This window comes from Oncorhynchus keta, unplaced genomic scaffold, assembly GCF_023373465.1.
Source record: "Oncorhynchus keta strain PuntledgeMale-10-30-2019 unplaced genomic scaffold, Oket_V2 Un_contig_2935_pilon_pilon, whole genome shotgun sequence".
Classification (NCBI taxonomy): domain Eukaryota; kingdom Metazoa; phylum Chordata; class Actinopteri; order Salmoniformes; family Salmonidae; genus Oncorhynchus; species Oncorhynchus keta.
The window spans coordinates 83,318-92,639 of NW_026286506.1; the positions used below are offsets into that span (position 1 = coordinate 83,318).

The 9,322-nt window shown below is 46.1% G+C and overlaps 1 long non-coding RNA gene across 1 annotated transcript; it reads left to right on the forward strand.

Annotated features, from left to right (window-relative positions):
* Positions 1-527: 527 nt before the first annotated feature.
* On the forward strand, positions 528-8,813 carry LOC127923338 (uncharacterized). Its single transcript, XR_008114150.1, has 3 exons — positions 528-558; positions 758-825; positions 8,762-8,813. It is a non-coding gene; the product is annotated as an uncharacterized LOC127923338 (long non-coding RNA).
* Positions 8,814-9,322: the final 509 nt, after the last annotated feature.

The window sequence follows — 9,322 nt, forward strand, 5'->3', positions numbered from 1 at the left end:
GTGATGACAGTGTAGTGTAGCAGTGTATCAGGTGGTGATGACAGTGTACTGTAAGCAGTGTATCAGGAGGTGATGACAGTGTACTGTAACAGTGTATCAGGTGGTGATGACAGTGTACTGTAGCAGTGTATCAGGTGGTGATGACAGTGTATCAGGTGGTGATGACAGTGTACTGTAACAGTGTATCAGGTGGTGATGACAGTGTATCAGGAGGTGATGACTGTGTACTGTAACAGTGTATCAGGTGGTGATGACAGTGTATCAGGAGGTGATGACAGTGTACTGTAACAGTGTATCAGGTGGTGATGACAGTGTAGTGTAACAGTGTATCAGGAGGTGATGACAGTGTACTGTAACAGTGTATCAGGTGGTGATGACAGTGTACTGTAGCAGTGTATCAGGAGGTGATGACAGTGTAGTGTAACAGTGTATCAGGTGGTGATGACAGTGTACTGTAGCAGTGTATCAGGAGGTGATGACAGTGTACTGTAACAGTGTATCAGGAGGTGATGACAGTGTACTGTAACAGTGTATCAGGTGGTGATGACAGTGTATCATGTGGTGATGACAGTGTACTGTAACAGTGTATCAGGTGGTGATGACAGTGTATCAGGAGGTGATGACAGTGTACTGTAACAGTGTATCAGGTGGTGATGACAGTGTACTGTAACAGTGTATCAGGTGGTGATGACAGTGGATCAGGTGGTGATGACAGTGTACTGTAACAGTGTATCAGGTGGTGATGACAGTGTATCAGGTGGTGATGACAGTGTACTGTAACAGTGGATCAGGTGGTGATGACAGTGTACTGTAACAGTGTATCAGGTGGTGATGACAGTGGATCAGGTGGTGATGACAGTGTATCAGGTGGTGATGACAGTGTACTGTAACAGTGTATCAGGTGGTGATGACAGTGTATCAGGTGGTGATGACAGTGTATCAGGAGGTGATGACAGTGTACTGTAACAGTGTATCAGGTGGTGATGACAGTGTACTGTAACAGTGTATCAGGAGGTGATGACAGTGTACTGTAACAGTGTATCAGGTGGTGATGACAGTGTATCAGGAGGTGATGACAGTGTACTGTAACAGTGTATCAGGAGGTGATGACAGTGTATCAGGTGGTGATGACAGTGTACTGTAACAGTGTATCAGGTGGTGATGACAGTGGATCAGGTGGTGATGACAGTGTATCAGGAGGTGATGACAGTGTACTGTAACAGTGTATCAGGAGGTGATGACAGTGTACTGTAACAGTGTATCAGGAGGTGATGACAGTGTACTGTAACAGTGTATCAGGAGGTGATGACAGTGTATCAGGTGGTGATGACAGTGTATCAGGTGGTGATGACAGTGTACTGTAACAGTGTATCAGGAGGTGATGACAGTGTACTGTAGCAAATCAAATCAAATCAAATTTATTTATATAGCCCTTCGTACATCAGCTGATATCTCAAAGTGCTGTACAGAAACCCAGCCTAAAACCCCAAACAGCAAACAATGCAGGTGTAAAAGCACGGTGGGAAAAACTCCCTAGAAAGGCCAAAACCTAGGAAGAAACCTAGAGAGGAACCGGGCTATGTGGGGTGGCCAGTCCTCTTCTGGCTGTAACGGGTAGAGATTATAACAGAACATGACCAAGATGTTCAAATGTTCATAAATGACCAGCATGGTCGAATAATAATAAGGCAGAACAGTTGAAACTGGAGCAGCAGCACAGTCAGGTGGACTGGGGACAGCAAGGAGCCTTCATGTCAGGTAGTCCTGGGGCACGGTCCAGGGCTCAGGTCAGTTGACTGGAGCAGGAGCATGGCCAGGTGGACTGGGGACAGCAAGGAGTCCTCATGTCAGGTAGTCCTGGGACTAGGGCTCAGGTCCTCCGAGAGAGAGAAAGAAAGTGAGAAGGAGAGAATTAGAGAACGCACACTTAGATTCACACAGGACACCGAATAGGACAGGAGAAGTACTCCAGATATAACAAACTGACCCTAGCCCCCCGACACATAAACTACTGCAGCATAAATACTGGAGGCTGAGACAGGAGGGGTCAGGAGACACTGTGGCCCCATCCGAGGACACCCCGGACAGGGCCAAACAGGAAGGATATAACCCCACCCACTTTGCCAAAGCACATCCCCCACACCACTAGAGGGATATCTTCAACCACCAACTTACCATCCTGAGACAAGGCCGAGTATAGCCCACAAAGATCTCCGCCACGGTACAACCCAAGGGGGGGGCAACCCAGCCAGGCCGACCACAACAGTGAATCAACCCACCCAGGTGACGCACCCCCCAGGGACGGCACGAGAGAGCCCCAGCAAGCCAGTGACTCAGCCCCGTAACAGGGTTAGAGGCAGAGAATCCCAGTGGAAAGAGGGGAACCGGCCAGGCAGAGACAGCAAGGGCGGTTCGTTGCTCCAGAGCCTTTCCGTTCACCTTCCCACTCCTGGGCCAGACTACACTCAATCATATGACCCACTGAAGAGATGAGTCGTAGCAGTGTATCAGGAGGTGATGACAGTGTACTGTAACAGTGTATCAGGAGGTGATGACAGTGTACTGTAACAGTGTATCAGGAGGTGATGACAGTGTACTGTAACAGTGTATCAGGTGGTGATGACAGTGTATCAGGAGGTGATGACAGTGTACTGTAACAGTGTATCAGGAGGTGATGACAGTGTACTGTAACAGTGGATCAGGTGGTGATGACAGTGTACTGTAACAGTGTATCAGGTGGTGATGACAGTGGATCAGGTGGTGATGACAGTGTACTGTAACAGTGTATCAGGTGGTGATGACAGTGTACTGTAACAGTGTATCAGGAGGTGATGACAGTGTACTGTAACAGTGTATCAGGAGGTGATGACAGTGTACTGTAACAGTGTATCAGGAGGTGATGACAGTGTACTGTAACAGTGTATCAGGAGGTGATGACAGTGTACTGTAACAGTGTATCAGGAGGTGATGACAGTGTATCAGGAGGTGATGACAGTGTACTGTAACAGTGTATCAGGTGGTGATGACAGTGTACTGTAACAGTGTATCAGGTGGTGATGACAGTGTATCAGGTGGTGATGACAGTGTACTGTAACAGTGTATCAGGAGGTGATGACAGTGTACTGTAACAGTGTATCAGGTGGTGATGACAGTGTACTGTAACAGTGTATCAGGAGGTGATGACAGTGTACTGTAGCAGTGGATCAGGAGGTGATGACAGTGTACTGTAACAGTGGATCAGGTGGTGATGACAGTGTACTGTAACAGTGTATCAGGAGGTGATGACAGTGTACTGTAACAGTGTATCAGGAGGTGATGACAGTGTACTGTAACAGTGTATCAGGTGGTGATGACAGTGTATCAGGTGGTGATGACAGTGTAGTGTAACAGTGTATCAGGTGGTGATGACAGTGTACTGTAACAGTGTATCAGGAGATGATGACAGTGTATCAGGAGGTGATGACAGTGTTCTGTAACAGTGTATCAGGAGGTGATGACAGTGTACTGTAACAGTGGATCAGGTGGTGATGACAGTGTATCAGGTGGTGATGACAGTGTAGTGTAACAGTGTATCAGGAGGTGATGACAGTGTACTGTAACAGTGGATCAGGTGGTGATGACAGTGTATCAGGTGGTGATGACAGTGTAGTGTAACAGTGTATCAGGTGGTGATGACAGTGTACTGTAACAGTGTATCAGGAGGTGATGACCGTGTATCAGGAGGTGATGACAGTGTACTGTAACAGTGTATCAGGAGGTGATGACAGTGTACTGTAGCAGTGTATCAGGTGGTGATGACAGTGTACTGTAACAGTGTATCAGGAGGTGATGACAGTGTATTGTAACAGTGTATCAGGAGGTGATGACAGTGTACTGTAACAGTGTATCAGGAGGTGATGACAGTGTACTGTAACAGTGTATCAGGAGGTGATGACAGTGTACTGTAACAGTGTATCAGGTGGTGATGACAGTGTACTGTAACAGTGTATCAGGAGGTGATGACAGTGTACTGTAACAGTGTATCAGGTGGTGATGACAGTGTAGTGTAACAGTGTATCAGGAGGTGATGACAGTGTACTGTAACAGTGTATCAGGAGGTGATGACAGTGTACTGTAACAGTGTATCAGGAGGTGATGACAGTGTACTGTAACAGTGTATCAGGAGGTGATGACAGTGTACTGTAACAGTGTATCAAGAGGTGATGACAGTGTATCAGGAGGTGATGACAGTGTACTGTAACAGTGTATCAGGTGGTGATGACAGTGTACTGTAACAGTGTATCAGGAGGTGATGACAGTGTACTGTAACAGTGTATCAGGTGGTGATGACAGTGTATCAGGTAGTGATGACAGTGGATCAGGTGGTGATGACAGTGTATCAGGTGGTGATGACAGTGTACTGTACCAGTGTATCAGGTGGTGATGACAGTGGATCAGGTGGTGATGACAGTGTATCAGGTGGTGATGACAGTGGATCAGGTGGTGATGACAGTGTATCAGGTGGTGATGACAGTGTACTGTACCAGTGTATCAGGTGGTGATGACAGTGTATCAGGTGGTGATGACAGTGTATCAGGTGGTGATGACAGTGTACTGTAACAGTGTATCAGGAGGTGATGACAGTGTACTGTAACAGTGTATCAGGTGGTGATGACAGTGTACTGTAACAGTGTATCAGGAGGTGATGACAGTGTACTGTAACAGTGTATCAGGTGGTGATGACAGTGTACTGTAACAGTGTATCAGGAGGTGATGACAGTGTACTGTAACAGTGTATCAGGAGGTGATGACAGTGTACTGTAACAGTGTATCAGGTGGTGATGACAGTGTACTGTAACAGTGTATCAGGAGGTGATGACAGTGTACTGTAGCAGTGTATCAGGAGGTGATGACAGTGTATCAGGAGGTGATGACAGTGTACTGTAACAGTGTATCAGGTGGTGATGACAGTGTACTGTAACAGTGTATCAGGTGGTGATGACAGTGTACTGTAACAGTGGATCAGGTGGTGATGACAGTGTACTGTAACAGTGTATCAGGAGGTGATGACAGTGTACTGTAACAGTGTATCAGGTGGTGATGACAGTGTACTGTAACAGTGTATCAGGAGGTGATGACAGTGTAGTGTAGCAGTGGATCAGGAGGTGATGACAGTGTACTGTAACAGTGTATCAGGTGGTGATGACAGTGTACTGTAACAGTGTATCAGGAGGTGATGACAGTGTACTGTAACAGTGTATCAGGAGGTGATGACAGTGTTCTGTAACAGTGTATCAGGTGGTGATGACAGTGTATCAGGTGGTGATGACAGTGTAGTGTAACAGTGTATCAGGTGGTGATGACAGTGTACTGTAACAGTGTATCAGGAGATGATGACAGTGTATCAGGAGGTGATGACAGTGTTCTGTAACAGTGTATCAGGAGGTGATGACAGTGTACTGTAACAGTGGATCAGGTGGTGATGACAGTGTATCAGGTGGTGATGACAGTGTAGTGTAACAGTGTATCAGGAGGTGATGACAGTGTACTGTAACAGTGGATCAGGTGGTGATGACAGTGTATCAGGTGGTGATGACAGTGTAGTGTAACAGTGTATCAGGTGGTGATGACAGTGTACTGTAACAGTGTATCAGGAGGTGATGACCGTGTATCAGGAGGTGATGACAGTGTACTGTAACAGTGTATCAGGAGGTGATGACAGTGTTCTGTAGCAGTGTATCAGGTGGTGATGACAGTGTACTGTAACAGTGTATCAGGAGGTGATGACAGTGTTCTGTAACAGTGTATCAGGAGGTGATGACAGTGTACTGTAACAGTGTATCAGGAGGTGATGACAGTGTACTGTAACAGTGTATCAGGAGGTGATGACAGTGTACTGTAACAGTGTATCAGGTGGTGATGACAGTGTACTGTAACAGTGTATCAGGAGGTGATGACAGTGTACTGTAACAGTGTATCAGGTGGTGATGACAGTGTAGTGTAACAGTGTGTCAGGAGGTGATGACAGTGTTCTGTAACAGTGTATCAGGTGGTGATGACAGTGTACTGTAACAGTGTATCAGGAGGTGATGACAGTGTACTGTAACAGTGTATCAGGAGGTGATGACAGTGTACTGTAACAGTGTATCAGAGGTGATGACAGTGTATCAGGAGGTGATGACAGTGTACTGTAACAGTGTATCAGGTGGTGATGACAGTGTACTGTAACAGTGTATCAGGAGGTGATGACAGTGTACTGTAACAGTGTATCAGGTGGTGATGACAGTGTATCAGGTAGTGATGACAGTGGATCAGGTGGTGATGACAGTGTATCAGGTGGTGATGACAGTGTACTGTACCAGTGTATCAGGTGGTGATGACAGTGGATCAGGTGGTGATGACAGTGTATCAGGTGGTGATGACAGTGTACTGTAACAGTGTATCAGGAGGTGATGACAGTGTACTGTAACAGTGTATCAGGTGGTGATGACAGTGTACTGTAACAGTGTATCAGGAGGTGATGACAGTGTACTGTAACAGTGTATCAGGTGGTGATGACAGTGTACTGTAACAGTGTATCAGGAGGTGATGACAGTGTACTGTAACAGTGTATCAGGAGGTGATGACAGTGTACTGTAACAGTGTATCAGGAGGTGATGACAGTGTACTGTAACAGTGTATCAGGTGGTGATGACAGTGTACTGTAACAGTGTATCAGGAGGTGATGACAGTGTACTGTAGCAGTGTATCAGGAGGTGATGACAGTGTATCAGGTGGTGATGACAGTGTACTGTAACAGTGTATCAGGTGGTGATGACAGTGTACTGTAACAGTGTATCAGGTGGTGATGACAGTGTACTGTAACAGTGTATCAGGAGGTGATGACAGTGTACTGTAGCAGTGGATCAGGTGGTGATGACAGTGTACTGTAACAGTGTATCAGGTGGTGATGACAGTGTACTGTAACAGTGTATCAGGAGGTGATGACAGTGTACTGTAACAGTGTATCAGGAGGTGATGACAGTGTACTGTAACAGTGTATCAGGTGGTGATGACAGTGTATCAGGTGGTGATGACAGTGTACTGTAACAGTGTATCAGGTGGTGATGACAGTGTACTGTAACAGTGTATCAGGAGGTGATGACAGTGTATCAGGAGGTGATGACAGTGTACTGTAACAGTGTATCAGGAGGTGATGACAGTGTACTGTAACAGTGGATCAGGTGGTGATGACAGTGTATCAGGTGGTGATGACAGTGTACTGTAACAGTGTATCAGGAGGTGATGACAGTGTACTGTAACAGTGTATCAGGTGGTGATGACAGTGTATCAGGTGGTGATGACAGTGTACTGTAACAGTGTATCAGGTGGTGATGACAGTGTACTGTAACAGTGTATCAGGTGGTGATGACAGTGTATCAGGAGGTGATGACAGTGTACTGTAACAGTGTATCAGGAGGTGATGACAGTGTACTGTAGCAGTGTATCAGGTGGTGATGACAGTGTACTGTAACAGTGTATCAGGTGGTGATGACAGTGTACTGTAACAGTGTATCAGGAGGTGATGACAGTGTACTGTAACAGTGTATCAGGAGGTGATGACAGTGTACTGTAACAGTGTATCAGGAGGTGATGACAGTGTACTGTAACAGTGTATCAGGTGGTGATGACAGTGTACTGTAACAGTGTATCAGGAGGTGATGACAGTGTTCTGTAACAGTGTATCAGGAGGTGATGACAGTGTACTGTAACAGTGTATCAGGAGGTGATGACAGTGTACTGTAACAGTGTATCAGGAGGTGATGACAGTGTACTGTAACAGTGTATCAGGAGGTGATGACAGTGTATCAGGAGGTGATGACAGTGTACTGTAACAGTGTATCAGGTGGTGATGACAGTGTACTGTAACAGTGTATCAGGAGGTGATGACAGTGTATCAGGTGGTGATGACAGTGTATCAGGTGGTGATGACAGTGTATCAGGTGGTGATGACAGTGTATCAGGTGGTGATGACAGTGTACTGTAACAGTGTATCAGGTGGTGATGACAGTGTATCAGGAGGTGATGACAGTGTATCAGGTGGTGATGACAGTGTACTGTAACAGTGTATCAGGAGGTGATGACAGTGTACTGTAACAGTGTATCAGGAGGTGATGACAGTGTACTGTAACAGTGTATCAGGTGGTGATGACAGTGTATCAGGTGGTGATGACAGTGTACTGTAACAGTGTATCAGGAGGTGATGACAGTGTACTGTAACAGTGTATCAGGAGGTGATGACAGTGTATCAGGAGGTGATGACAGTGTACTGTAACAGTGTATCAGGTGATGACAGTGTACTGTAACAGTGTATCAGGAGGTGATGACAGTGTACTGTAACAGTGTATCAGGAGGTGATGACAGTGTATCAGGTGGTGATGACAGTGTACTGTAACAGTGTATCAGGAGGTGATGACAGTGTAGTGTAACAGTGGATCAGGAGGTGATGACAGTGTAATGTAGCAGTGGATCAGGAGGTGATGACAGTGTACTGTAACAGTGTATCAGGAGGTGATGACAGTGTAATGTAACAGTGGATCAGGAGGTGATGACAGTGTACTGTAACAGTGTATCAGGAGGTGATGACAGTGTACTGTAGCAGTGTATCAGGTGGTGATGACAGTGTATCACGGGTGATGACAGTGTACTGTAACAGTGTATCAGGTGGTGATGACAGTGTATCAGGTGGTGATGACAGTGTATCACGTGGTGGTGATGACAGTGTACTGTAACAGTGGATCAGGTGGTGATGACAGTGGATCAGGTGGTGATGACAGTGTACTGTAACAGTGTATCAGGGGGTGATGACAGTGTACTGTAGCAGTGTATCAGGTGGTGATGACAGTGTACTGTAGCAGTGTATCAGGTGGTGATGACAGTGTACTGTAACAGTGTATCAGGAGGTGATGACAGTGTACTGTAACAGTGTATCAGGTGGTGATGACAGTGTACTGTAACAGTGGATCAGGTGGTGATGACAGTGTACTGTAACAGTGTATCAGGTGGTGATGACAGGATATCAGGTGGTGATGACAGTGCACACTGTAACAGTGTATCAGGTGGTGATGACAGTGTACTGTAACAGTGTATCAGGAGGTGATGACAGTGTACTGTAACAGTGTATCAGGAGGTGATGACAGTGTACTGTAACAGTGTATCAGGAGGTGATGACAGTGTACTGTAACAGTGTATCAGGTGGTGATGACAGTGTATCAGGAGGTGATGACAGTGTATCAGGAGGTGATGACAGTGTACTGTAACAGTGTATCAGGAGGTGATGACAGTGTACTGTAACAGTGTATCA